General features: G+C 42.7%; 1 protein-coding gene across 1 annotated transcript in view; it reads right to left on the minus strand.

The window, feature by feature from the left end:
* LDAH (lipid droplet associated hydrolase) overlaps nt 1–3,986 on the minus strand; it is a 118,410-nt gene extending 114,424 nt beyond the window's left edge. Inside the window, exon 1 of the mRNA XM_074153540.1 lies at nt 3,895–3,986. The gene's annotated coding sequence lies outside the window, so the exon portion shown is untranslated. The remainder of the gene's footprint in view (nt 1–3,894) is intronic.
* Between the last annotated feature and the right edge of the window lie 10,579 nt (nt 3,987–14,565).

The following is a 14,565-nucleotide window of genomic DNA, read 5'->3' on the forward strand; positions in this document are numbered from 1 at the left end:
TTTTTTCTTTTTTTCCCTGCTTTTCAACTTGTATGTGTTCTTACACCAACCGTTTATCTCACCTTCAACTTAGCTCTAGCTTTTTTAACAAGGACATAAAAGGATTAGTCAAAACATTGCTTATTTACAGTAGACCAATTTACTAGTTACAACAGCATTCTCCAGTAATCTCTTAACCTGTGTTCGCTGCTTACAACCGCCTCCTTATGTTTACTGCAGCAGCTGTACATTCCGATACTCGTTTACTAACCTAAACAGGGTAGGAAGGCATTGCAAGCAGAGATGTGAAAACAAATAGACTCTGTGCAGCTCCATGTAAAGGACAAGGAAAATCAAACAGGAGAATCAATGAACAGGAGACGTAAACAAGAGACTACAAAGAATAATACCAAATAGCATTAGATCCCTTTCTGAGTCACTACAGTAATATAATTGTCTACACCATTAAGATGAGGCCTGGAGTCCAAGTCCGTCTCAGTAAGAAGCAACGGTGATGTTCATCATTCATCAGGTGGATGGGACAGGGAGCTGAACTGTCAGGCTGCAGAAAGCGGTGGAGTAGCCAAACAGTTTCTCCCAGAACCAGTGCTGCAGGAAGGCCTGCACACGCCAGTGCTCCGACAGACAGACCTACAGCTCTAGCGATAAGAGGATCCAAGTCAATTCACCATGCTGGAAACACTGCTAGCTCATTCCTCAGGAGACTAACCCTCTAAGTGTTATTATTTTGCACAGTGACCCAGCTCCTCCCATCAAAATAATCCTGCCAAACCCTGACAACCCATGACTATGTACAAATACATACATAAACATAAGCCATGTTCATCCTGGGTGCAAATAATAACCTAGTTATCATCTGATACTTATTTTATTTCCAATTAGTGCTACAGTTTCTTCTGAGAGATAAAATTTGGGGGGGTTGGATTTCCACAAAAAGTTTGCATCAGTAAAGGTTTTTTCTTTAAAAAATGAGAAATTTGAGTAAAGAATCTGTCTAAACAAAGGACAACGGGAACAGGATCTAAACAGAAGCAGGAGATGAGACGGAAAAAGGACAGAATCACAAGAACAGCACAGTTACTGGCAGCAGTAGGAGGAAGCAAGGATACTGAGGAAAGAAATCCTGCCATACTTGGAGTTGTAACATCTCTAGTTAGACATGGCACATCAGGATTACCTAAGACATGATAACAGGGCACTCGGCACACAATGCACAGCTGCATTAGGTGGTTGGGCAATCCCAGCTAGGTAAATAAACCTAGTTCTCTCATTCATTTCATGCCTCCACTAGGTACTCAAGCTAGTGTATCTGTGTGAAAACTTTAATTTGTTTCAAGCTTAAGACTCTGTTAAGTTCATACCTTTCATATTACACATTTTTTTTCTATAATGAATATTCTTTTATCACAATGGCTTACTCCCCCAGTGCAACCTGTTTACAAACCTTACTGGATATCTAAATGTCATCATTCAAAGTGTAAGCCGGAATCAAATTTAGTCAAGCATTCTACTGAAAATTCACAGTATTATACAGTGGTTTATCAAGAGGAGAAAAAACATAGATATATCGCTATTAGGAGCACACCCGATCTAAATAAGCAAGAATTACCTGTCCTTCATATTCTGCATGCATCTTGTTTGTACAAATGTACATTGCTAAAGCTTAAACCTTGAAATTCTGCTCCTAATACTTCGTAAATATAACTTACACATTATCCAAAATGGGGACTACCCCTTTTTCCAGACAAGGTGCCTTCATTATAATAATGGAAAAAACGTAATTCAAAAGCAGTCAAAGCTATCCAAAGAAACGCCACAAAACAAAACCCCAAACAGTAAGAACAGAGCTACGAGGAGGCTATAAAGTGAATCTTGTCAAATTTACTGGTAAATTCTTTGGCTTGGCAGTCATATTGGAAATTATGTTTTACCATTGCCCATACACAATTTATTGCAATTGCCTCTGTGAATCACATCAAGCTGATAAATAGGTAATAACCCATCAGTGTCTCTTCTAATTTAAAAAGTAGAAAATACCAAGTAGAAGTAGCAGAAAGCCTGTTCAAAACCAATGGAGGTGCCTCCTGAGTTAGTGCATATTTGACCCACAGAACGACTTGAAGCTGTTGCGAACGCTAGAGCTCCACACAGATGCAAGGCAAGGATGAGTTGATGGAGAAGAAATCCACCGTGGAACTTTAAGTCTTCAGTGGCTCTGTTCCAGAAAGCTCCTGGGCTGCACTTTTTTGCAGGCTGAGTAGATACTTACATAGCAGAACGAGGTAAAGAAGAATCATACGTGCTTTCCTCTTTCACAAGGATCTGCTTAGGGTAGTGTCAAAGATTGTTGAAAGATCACTGACTTCAACTGCTTTTACACAATCCTTTTAGTAATTTTCCATGATGGAAAATATAAAATGTTAGTGCTGTCACTTACCCAGTTCTGTAAATGTGTGACCACTTCTCTGACTGACATCATAAGCCAGCGCCACAAGAAAACAGCAAACTGCAATAATCCTAATTAATAATTGAAGGCTTCTAGTCTCCGAGACACACAGAATACAAATTCATATCCAGATTCTGCAACAGGTCCATGCAGATGGACTCTCAGACCTTAACTGGATATCATAAAGTCCCAGAGGGCTAGGAGCATATTGCACATTAAAAAATATGGGTCTGCATTATTCAAGCCATTCAAGTCTTCTGATGATAAAGCCTTAATATTATACTTAATTTGCAAGAAAAGATGCTGTTTCATCATTTTTGCAAACATAATAAAAGTTACCAGTAAGAAAGCCCTTGACAAGTGTCATGCCTCAACAGTGCTTCATCGGTATCATCATTTCGTTTACCCTATCACTGTTTACACCGCTTCCTGAACCTGCTGCCCGCCTCCTGTCTGGCACAGGCATTTTTTCATTTCGTAGCAGCTACCTTCCAGACTGCATTTACTAACAGTGGCGATGCTCAGGGACCAGCACCAAGAGCAAACCTGACAGACAGAGTGTTCCTGAAGGAGGGCTGTGTATGCTCTCTGCCATACTGTTCCTGAAGGAGGGCTGCGTATGCCAGGCTCTCTGCTTTTCCAAACCAATTAGCTCCTCTATTAAAACACGCTTCTTTCCGCGTACAAATCTCACCTCACTTTTAACATCTAAGCATTCATAATCTTATTTTCTTAATTTATAGACCCTTCAGGTAATGGACTTTTTCTTCCTACCTGATTTATAACTTGCTGCTTAGATAATGAGCATCAGTCAGCTCCAAGCGACGTTTCACAGGAACAAGTACTGACATACAGAAAAAAACACTACAAGTAGCATCACTGCAGCTGCTTTCTGGAAAAGGAGATGGTACTTAGGGTCTTGTATCCTCAAGCCTCCTCCCAAGCCAAGGGAGCAGGTACGAAGCACTGCTTACTGGGTGGGATGGCTTACTCCACCCTTAACCTTACACCTAGAAATCGCCTTGGAACATGGAACACGAGTGTATGATGTATAAACCTGATTTCTCCACAGACGTTGCATGAGGCCCGGGACACACACACATCCCCCTCCCCTCACGGCCCGGCGAGGCGCCCCTCCCAGCCCCGCCACCGGGTGAGCGGCGGCCGCCCCTCGGGGAGCGGCGAGGCCCGAGGCGCACAGCCGCTTCGGACCCGACACCGCCCGCCGGGCACGGGGAGGGAACGGAGGGAAGAAAAGGAAAGGAAGGAAAGGGAGGGAAAGGAGGGGAGGGCCGGCCCGGCATCCCGCAAGGGGCCCGGCCGGCCCCACCACCCGCCCTCGGCGGGGACGCAACCCGCTCCGCGCTGCCCCTGCCCCACACGGCGCCCCGAAGCGGCGGGGCGGGCAGCGGAGCGACCGCCACCGCCACCATGGCTGAGGTACGTACCTTCCCCCTCCGCAAGCTCCCCGACACCCAGCGTAGCAGAGGCGGCGGCGTCTGCCGAAACCGGGCGGAAGCAGCCGGTGAGGCCGCTCCTTCCGCCGGGGCCGCGCGGGGTGGGCTGAGGGCAGCCCCGCCTCCCGCCGCCGCCGCCACCGCCCCGCTCCGTGAGGGCGGTGGCCGGGGAATGGCCGCCCCCTTCCCTCAGGGGATAGTCGGCCGACCGCCGCCCGGGCAGCGCCTCCCCCGCCGGCCGGCGACGCCCCCGGGGGGGCAGCAGGGCGCCCGTTCCCGATGGAGCGGTGCCCGTCGCCCGTTGCCCGCTAGGGAAAGGCGGGAGCAAGAGCTAAGCTCCCCCGAGACGTACGTTTTGGGGGTTTCCTTGCATTTTTCTCATTCATGCTCGCCCAAACCTCACGTTTTCTTTGGGAATTCTGGCAAAGAAAGGGGGAAAAAAAAAAAAAAAAGGTAGTTTCGCAAGAGCAAAATGAGCTGGGGTGCCTAAAAAAAGGCAGAGAAAGGGGTAGCAGAAGCACAGAGTCATCCTTCAGCGTGTTTGGAGTTGCATCTAAAGGAGGAAACTGGACCTGGGCAGCTGGAGTGTAACGCCACGGTAAAGCACGGCCACCCTCACCCCACCCCCCCCAAAAAAAAAGGAAATATTTTGAGGATCAACATACAAAAGACATAAAAAGTAGCAATAAATGTTGTTTTAAAAGCACCAGGATCCTGCCGTGGAGTCTGAATGTCCGCTCAATAAGGCGTGAAAGGAGCTCAGGGAAGATAAGGCTGTAACGAAAAAACTAAACCCTCTGTTTGTCTAAGAGGACCTCAGGGAGGTTTGGAGAAAAGTGTTGCAGGAGCTGTTTCCAGTTGAAGTCGTGGAAGAAGGTAAAAAGCTAATAAATTGAATAATAAGAAACTGGCAAGATTAGATGTTGTTTATCCAGGAGTTCCAGAGGGATTTGGGCTGCTGGGCATGCCGTGTAACCACCTGCTACAGACGGCGTTGGCGGTCCCAGGGGTGCCACCTGTAGCCAAAACCTGAACGGCTCCAAGAGGAGCCCCTAGGGTCCATGTGCATGTTGAGGTGGAATCCATGGGAAGAATAAGAAAGACAAAAGCGTGTGGAACAGGAAATAACACAATGCACCAGAGAACCATTGGCATCATTTTTTATGGAGAGACATCATGCCTCAGAAATCTGCAGGAGTCTTTGGAAGAGCCAAATGGCCACACCTGGCCAAGGCAAGCTGGGTTGATGAACTTGGATTTCCAAAAGGCATTTGGGCAAGAGCTTTCATCAAAGGTTCTTAGAACACTCAGCAGTCATGAGAGAAAGGTTACAACATTCAGATGGATGGATACCCAGTGAAGAGATAGGAAAGAAAAGGTAGGAATCAATTACCATCTTCTTCAATGTATTGGCGTAACAGGTAGGGTTGTACAGGAATTTGTGTGAAGATCAGTACTGTTAAACATAGTCAGAAGTAGTCTGGAAAAGGGGGCAGATAGCGGAGTAGTAGAATCTGTTGTTTGTACGGAGTTATTCAGGTTAGTAAAAGTAATTGTCAGGTTGCAGAACAACTTTTGAATTCCTACGGAGAGCAGTAAAATGATGGATATGTGTTGATGCACGAGATAAAACTGGGTGTTTAGATGGGATAAAAAGTTCTCAACAAATGACTGCTGTTTGTGAGCAAGACCTTGGAGTTGCAACAGATGCTCAGTGAAATCTCAGTGCTTTGTGCTTCCAGTGGTCAAAATCATGTAAGATTGAGTAACCATTTGGAAATGTCTGCCATGATTCTCACTCCTGCGTGATGGTGATGTGCTCGGTGCTTGGATGGGGTCTGCAGGTCTAGCAGTGCCCACGTCTCAGAAAAGGTACAGTAAAGCTACAAAAGATACAGAAAGGTGTGACAAAGCTTTTCACAGGTCTGAGATTCTTCGACATAGAAATCACTAAAATGGAAGTGGGAAGAGAAGCTGATGGGAGAAGGGGGTTGGGGAAATAATGACAAAAGCCTATATATATACAACAGTTTGCAAAACTGAGTGGGACAGTGATTCCTCATTGTAATTTCTAATGCAAAACCTGTGGAAAGCAAATTAACCTAATAGGCAGCAGTTTCGAAACAAAAAAAAAAGTATTTTAATGTAGTCTTAAACTTAATTGGGAATGTCACAGATTCCTAAAAGTTTACAGGCGTTTGCAAAAAGATAAGGCAGATTTATGGAAGGGAAATCCATCAGGGGCTATTAAATATGAATATGCTGCTTAAAGGCTCAGGAAGCCCCGACAGCCATCAGTCTTCTGGAGGTTGTAGCAGGGAAGTAGCCCAATGCACTTGCCCTTTCCTTGGCACCTACTGTTGGATGCCATCAAAGACAGAATGGACTGTTGGCCTGACCTGATACAGTTTTCATGTTCTTATCTGCAACTAGCATTGCTTTTTTTTTGAAGTTCATGTCAAGTCCTGCAGGTCATTTCTTATTCCAGACCTCAGTTTGTCTAATGTGCGTTTAAAAGTATCGAAGGGTGCTTGAGGTACTGGTGATCAGACTACACCATTTTATTAAACTGTTTATAAAACTTGGTTGTCGGCAGCAGGTAAGCTTATGGGTGAATATTAAAATAATGACTGCATGTATTACACTTGCTATGAAGTGGAGTTGGTAAGTTCCTGCAGTGGAGTCACAAAAAATACTTTCACTCTGTAGAAGAGTGAGGCAGTTTGCCCTCGACTATTCTGAGTGGATCCTCAAAATCAGCATCAGAATCAGAATTCCTCTGCTCTGTCCTGGATTTTACACGTGAATTTCTGTTGTTGAAGAAATCACATCAATGTTTTTGACATTCAGGTTCCCCACTTAAAAATGTAAATAACAACAGCCTAAATCACAGTGGTTAGATGCAAATTCCAAGGTTACTGGCATTGCCTCCTTCCCTGCAAGAGGATCAACATTAGGCTTTTGCTCAGCGATTTGTGATCTGATTGCTAGTTGTGATGAGGGCAGAGGACAGAAAGTGGGAGGAGTGGGGCTGAATGGTCAACCCTGTATGATCATGCCAATATTCTCTTTATCAGTGGCTGTGTTGTAACCTGGCTGGGCTTATTTTCTTAAATTTATTTTTAATAGTTGAGAAAATTGCTAGCTGTTGTCCTCACGGGAGAAGTATAAGCCATAGTTTTATGTGTGATTGGTGTACGGTTTTTAGAGGGCAGGTTCTCAGTGACTTTTAATTTCTTGAGTGGGACCATAAAATTGCTGATCAGCATGAATTTTCACAGTGGTTTCCCTTGAGGAAGGGATTGCACGAACAACTCTTTCACTGAGCATGAACCGCAGAAGGGTGGCTTAAAGCATCTCACGTGCATTTTGTTCAAACAAGGTTCTGTGAAGCATTTAATTGCTCAAGACATTACTCATATGCACCAATATTGTAGTAGTAGTAGTAATAATTATTATTATTATAGCTCAGAATAAGCTAGATGTTTGTTGATCCGTTTTCTGTCTTGATGTTTTTAATGTGCTTTTTTTGGTAAGTATTCTTTGTGAATTAACAACTAACTATGGATTACAGACCTGTAGCTGATCTGGGTGGTTTAATGTAGTAAATGAATAATAGAGGTTAGTCAAACCAGTGTCTACGCTAAAGAATCAATAATATGGTGGCAGAATGTAAGTCAAGAAAGCAGGTGAAGCAGGATTTTTGAGGGCAACATGTTTTGTTTAATAGCCCACCATCTCAGCTCATCACGTGCGTAGCCACTGTGCACTCAGCTGTGACATTAGGCAGTCATTCCTTTCATCTCCATAACTGATTTTTGGATATGTGTTTTCATCACTTATATCCTCACATGAGAGGAAAAAAATCTCCTTAACCCCCTAAAATCGTCAGTTCTCCAATTTCTGAATGTATTTCTTAAGCTGGATTTCTATGTATGATGTAGGAATCAAAATTTTTGAATCTTTGCAATGTTCAAAGATTTCTTCTGAGATTCAGTCGTTCAATCTGGAGAATGTATTTTCAGCAGATCAAAAATTGTTCCCAATTTCTGTTTGTATAATTTATAAGTTTAGTAGTAAAGTGGAATGGTATATATGAATACACACATATGTATCAATGACACACCTAATGATTATTTGCAGTCAATTATCTGTAAATATGAAAACCAATCATCTTTAATATTCACCAAATTATATAAATGCCTTTGCTCTCCAGCTCTTTGTTTCTTCTGTTCTCTGGGGCTTTGAACGCAATGGAAAGGCATTTCTGGTCTGTGTGACTCCTGTTCAGTGGATGCACAGAAAACAAAGTAATAAATTAAAGGTGATAGAGAGAAAGGTGATGCCGTAAGAGTAGCCAATAGTCAAGATAAAAGAATTCAGAGATTATTTTACAGCTAAAACATTACTCTTCATGTTGCTAAAGCATAATATTTTTGGAGACAGTTTACTAAAGGTAGAGTTACAATAACAATAAGTAGGATCTGTCACAGGGAACTGATATAATTCTCTTTCAAGAAGTTGGTATATTTGCAGTGTTGCTAATATTTTAAATTACCTGTTTAATCAGTGGGAGAAAAAAAGGATTTCTTTGCATCTTTATGTCCAGCTACCTTTTTTTTTTGAATTATATGTAAACACACGCTGCACTAATAGAGAAGTTTGCACTGGGAAGGCAAACAATAGATTGCAACATTTGGATCCTGAATAGATTTTCAGTAGAACTATTCACTCCCTCAGAATTAAATATCTCAAACCTCTATATAACCAAGATCTTAAAATTAAGAATTTTAAAATATGCATGGTTTATATAAATATTTAGATTGCTCATGGAAGTAGATTTCAGAACAGTTCAGCTATTGTGTGCATGCCCATTTTGTCTGAAGAGAATTTTCAGAATTATGTAAAATGAATTCTTTGTGGTTTGCAAATTCCTTTTTTTTTTATTACAGAGCAATTGGAAATTCATGTATTTTAAAATGATGAGTTAGAAATGATGTCCTAGAGACAGTGAAATGTTTCAAAAAGTAGTTGCATCCTCAGTTCCCAAAACAGCTGAAAAAGAGATTGCAAATGAGTGAAGTTCTTCCAAGGACTAAGCTGGTTTTACAGGTAGTTAATGTTAGAAAGGGAATCTTTAAGTAGGAGAAGGTTATTATTCCACATCTCTATGTAAAAAAAATGGACTTGACATAGTGTGGTGCATTGTGCCCCTGTGTGTGGGCACATGTGAACCTTGTGGTATGCACTGGAGTATGTTCATGTCGTGAATGGCAGTAATAATATTTTGGTACGTATTCCTGTATTATAAGACTAAAACAGCTAACTGAAGGCATTTGGAAATGGAAGTTAATTGGAGGTTGTCTGTTTTTATATTTCATATATATAGTATTGCTCTCATGTGATTCTGTTTTTAAGTATATAAAATCGGAGTACAGCAAACACAAAACTTTGAGCATGTGAACGGTCTCACATAAAGCAATGGTCCCAGAGCTTCTGAGCATGGGTAGCCTTTGCTTATACAACAGCCCCCTTGAAAACAGTGAGCTTAAAGCGGCTCACATGCATAAAAATTTTGATAGATCAAGGTGGAACAGAATAAATACATTTAAGGGCCAGTTTAACTCAGGGATACGAAAAAAAAAAAAGAATTAATGTCATGAACGCTTAGGGTAGTGCTTTATAAGGTCAGATCTTACTGAGTATTTTGCACGACCAGTGAGTGTCTTTCAGTGCTGGACCACTGATTGTTGAGACCGGTTAAGCGTTAACCTGATTTGGGCCCATGAACACTCTTGTGAACAATCCTGGGTGCAGTACGGGCTTGCAGCAGAAGCCATGCTCAGTAGGTAGGATAGACAAGACCACGCCAAACGTGGTGTTCTCCACCTCGCATAGTCTTCCAAAGCTGTCCTAGCTGGCTTTGTGCTCTCAACCATCACATACTCCCACGCTGCATACAACCTAGGTTTCACGAAATGGAGAAATCACAGCGGAAGGCGGCAGTACAGTTTTTGTATTTTTCAGGCACTTATAAATGAAAAAAAAAAAAAAAACCGACAACAAACCCTACACAATATAACAATTATTCGTAATGGCCACAGTGGTGCTACCTGGGTCCAAAAGAAGACTTGGGCCAAGAGCTAAAAAGTGTAGATGTGGCCAGACTGCGGCCCCTTCTCTAGTTAAGGGTCCCCAGTGCTATTTCATTTAACTGCAGGGGCATGGCCTCTGAAAAGGCCCAAGTATGAACATTTTATATAACCAGGAAGGCCTTGAGAAATATTGGTGTTGAAACAAACAAGCCTGGAATATTTTTGCTGGCAACAAATGAGAGGCACAATGGCATTCACACGGGTTTGAGAAGTTAGTTGGTAGTATCTCCAAGCACAAAATAAATCTGCAGGAGATAGGTTCTTCTGGCCAGGACCCTGGAGGCCATCTGCTGCGTACTTGTTTGGTAATGTAAATAACACAATAATTGCTATGACCTATATATTTAAGGCTATTTTCATCGTTCAGTTTAAAATACTTAATCCAAAAAAAGCACAATTAATGTCCAATCAAAATATAAAATACCCTTTACATGTCAACAGTTACATGATAGCAAATCCTGTCGAGGAACAGATGGTGGTGTCTTTGTTAATCTTGCCCCACAGATCAGTGGAAATTAGTTTTCAGGCAGCAGAGACAGAAAAAAAAAGTGCATATATGTGGAAAGTAACATACAGAATTAGCTGGACCTGCGTAAATACATGAAAAAAGGTTGCTGGTAAAACTTCCTGAAGAGACATTTGGTTCATGAAAGTACCCACCAGTGTAAAATGTATTTGTAGTTAGCTGTTAATGCAGCTGTGTGTACTGGAACAACTCACACAGCAACTGCCTCATATTTAATAGCTGCAAACTGTAATATGAAATAAAACATTGAATTTCATGAAAGTAAATTCCATTTATAAGTACACTTGAGAACTAGTCAAATAATTTGTTGGTTTTTTTCCCTTGCCTTCCCCTGTTGCTATCTAAAACTGACTATGAGAACTGTAAGTTGTAAATCACAGCAGGGTTTAGCCAAGAGTCTTCATCAGAGATTTTCTGGTGTTTCAGAGGGTGCAGGTTTCAGCTCAGGTATTGAATATAGTCTGTTGCAAAAAGTCCGCTCTAGCCCTAACCCTTGCCTGAGGCCCATGAATCACTTTTCTGCTTAGCCTTTGCAGAATAGTGAATTTTATTTTGAACTGTTATTTATGATTACCTGTACGTGGTCTCCCACTAAGCAATCATAGACCCGTATGCAGAGTTAGAGGGAGACAGTGAAATCTAAACCACTAGAAAGTGGTGAGCTTTCCAAACACCTTTCTACACTGTTTCATTCTTGTTATTGATGTGACCAACTGCTTTTCCCTTGAGGTCAATATGCAGCAAAGACCTGCTGTGGTAATGTTTTGGTTTTAGTCCATCAGCAGATAGTAAATTAAAATTCTTTCTGCTTCAGCCATTTTAAATATATGAAGTTGTTCTCGTTTACAACAGCTTTTGCTGAAGTTTAGCTACATTAAATCCCCTAAAAAGCTATGTATGTGGTGTCTGCATCTTTGATAATAATTCAGTATTCTTCATAGTCTAAAACTGTATTCTGTTGGTGATAAACAATCTAATACTTTGACCACTGCCTTTTAATTTAGTGGTGTCTCATAATCCTCATTCTCCCTTCCCTGCCACTATTATATTGGTGCAGAACTTCATAGGGCAGAGTAGATGACTTTGGTTTTCTATTTCCTTGTGTAATTTTGGAAAGAGATGTAGTTCCAAAATAAACATGAAGTTTAGACATCAAAACAAAGAGAGGTCAACCTGTCTGCTCCTGTCTTGCACAAGTGGTGAAAAGAGTACCTCAACAAGGGTAGGTAGATATAATTTTACTCTCAAAGTAAAGTGTGGGGCAGACAAAACAAAATGTGTAGTTTTCATCTTTTTCATCTGCATTTTTAAACTACACTTACAGATTCACAGATTCACAGGATGGATGATGTTGGAAGGGACCTCTGAAGACAGTCTAGACCAACCCCACTGCTCAAAGCAGGGTCAGCTGTAGGAGGTTGCTCAGGGCTTTGTGACCAGTTGGGTTTTGAATCTCTCCAAGAATGGAGACTTCACAAGGTTTCTGGGCAACCTCTTCCAGTGTTTGACCAGTCTCATAGTAAAAAAAGTTGGTTTGTTTTTTTCTAATTGAATTTCCTGTATTTCTGTTTGTGCCCATTTCCTCTTGTCATGTCACTGGGCACCACTGGGAAGAATCTGGCTCCATCTTCCTCCCTCCCCGCATCAGATAGTTACACCCGTTGATAAGATCCCACTGAGATTTCTCTTCTCTGGGCTGAACAGTCCCAGCTCTCTCAGCCTTCCCTTGTAGATCAGATGCTTCTGTCCCTCAGTCTTTGTGGCCCTTCGCTAGACTTGCACAAGTAAGTCCATTCTCTCTTGCACTGGCGAGCCCATCACCGGACACAGCATTCCAAATGTGGCCTCACCACTGCTGGGTAGAAGAGAAGGATCACGGCTCCCAACCTGCTGGTGATGCTTTTCCTAACACAGCCCAGGATACTGTTGGCCTTCCTTGCTGCAAGGGCTCATTGCTGGCTTACGGTCAACTTGTTGTCCACCAGGAGCCCCAGGTCCTTCTTTGTAAAGGTGCTTTCCAGCTACTTGGTCCCCAGCCTCTACGAGTGCGTGGGGTTACTCTCTTTCCTGGAGCAGGACTTCATACTTGCCTTTGTGGAACGGCATGAGATTCCTTTATGCCCATCTCTGCACCCATCAAAGTTCCTCTGAATGGGAGCACCTCCACTCCTCCCAGTTTTGCTTAGGGTGCAGTCTGCCCTGTCATCCAGGTCGTGAATGCAGAGGTTAAACTATACTAGTCCCAATATCGACCCCTGGGTGCACTATTAGTGACTGGCCTTCAACTGGACTTCGTGCCAGTGATCACAACCCTTTGAACCCATCTGTTCAGCCAACTTTCAGTCTGCTTCACTGCCTATTTATCTAGCCTGTACTTCAGTTTGTCTATGAGGATGTTATAGGAGACGATGTCAAAAGCTTTACAGAAGTCCTCCCGACAAGGCAGCCTGTGACGGATTCCTGCTATGATGTCTCCTGTGTTGATCTCCCCTCTGCTCCCTGTCTGCAATCTCTCATCTGACTGTCCCTTCTAAAGCAAAGCCCTTGCATTTGTGCCTCCTTTTGCAGAGATCATGAAGTTGTCCTCCTTAAATTCCCAGCCTATTCTTCAGAATGAAGCTTGTCTTTTGGCTAGTTCTGGCTCTTGGTGGTTGTGGTGGGTTGACCCTGGCTGGATTCTAGGTGTCCACCAAAGCCGCTCTGTCACTCCCCCTCCCCAGCAGGACAAGGGAGAGAAAACATATAAAAAGGCTCATGGGTCGACATACAGACAGGAAGGTCATTCACCAATTACGGTCATGGGCAAAACAGACTTGACTTGGAGAAATTAGTTTATTACCAATCAAACCAGAGTAGGATAATGAGAAATAAAACCAAATCTTAAAACACGTCCTCCCCACCTTCCCCCCTTCTTCCCGGGCTCAACTTCGCTCCTGATTTTTTCTACCTCTTCCCCAACAGTGCGGCAGGACGGGAAATGGGGGTTGTGGTCAGTTCATCACACATTGTCTCTGGCTGAAAGAGGGCAGAAGACACATATATGCGTACCTCCTCTGACACCTGTACGTGCAGAATGTGATTGCATATGCATTGGCTTGGGATTTTTGGGAAGACTATAAAAAGATCTTTAATAAAATTATGTAAGATGTAGGACAGAAATAAAAAAGATTGCGTATTTAATTAAGAATACAATTCCATTTACAAGCAGGGAAGGACATGCACTAGATTGGACTTTACGCAAGAAGCAGCTTTTTCTTACATTTGATGTGTTTTAGAAGCTCTTAATAGCCTGTGCTACAAAAGTGACATCCTTACTCTGAGTTTGAAAGTGTTAACTAGCCTTAGCATAAATGTGAATTAAAGCTGCCCTTGTTACGCCTGAAGTGGAGCTGGGGGCATTGTACTAATGTAAGTGCCGAACTTTCTCTGCTAATTCCTGGGCAGGAGCCCCGTAATCCTCTGGGAAGCTGTTTTGACAGTCCGTTTCATTGCTGAAAGCTGTGCTGAAAGGAATTTCCTGCCTTAGGTTTCAGAGGTCTATTGGAATCGCTTGCCTTACTGGGTAGACTGACTCTTCAGCAGGCAGGAGGGAGGTGGCTATGCTAGGGCAAGGCTTGCTCCATAAAACTTGGCCTCGCTGCGGCTTCCAAGAAAAAGAATGGAAATTGGTCACTTCTTTCTTCAGACTCAAAAGTCAGCAGCTTGAGATCCCATGGCCTCGCTCCGCGTTTTTCAACCTTCTCCCCTTCCCTTGTATTTCTCTTGTGCCGTCTGTATGATTTAAATAAAACAAGTGTGTTCAAGAATTTGCTATCAGCTTTTTCTAGGTCATATTTCTGAAGACCTCACAAGCATCACGCTGCCATTTGCCAAAAAATTAACATAAGATAAAATGAAGTTCCAGTATATGGCTGGAAGAAGTCCAAGTGAGCGCAATGTGTAAATAATCAGACTTTCAGCTTCTGCCCTTTACTAAAGGTG

This window comes from Numenius arquata, chromosome 9 (genome assembly GCF_964106895.1).
Source record: "Numenius arquata chromosome 9, bNumArq3.hap1.1, whole genome shotgun sequence".
Classification (NCBI taxonomy): Eukaryota; Metazoa; Chordata; class Aves; order Charadriiformes; family Scolopacidae; genus Numenius; species Numenius arquata.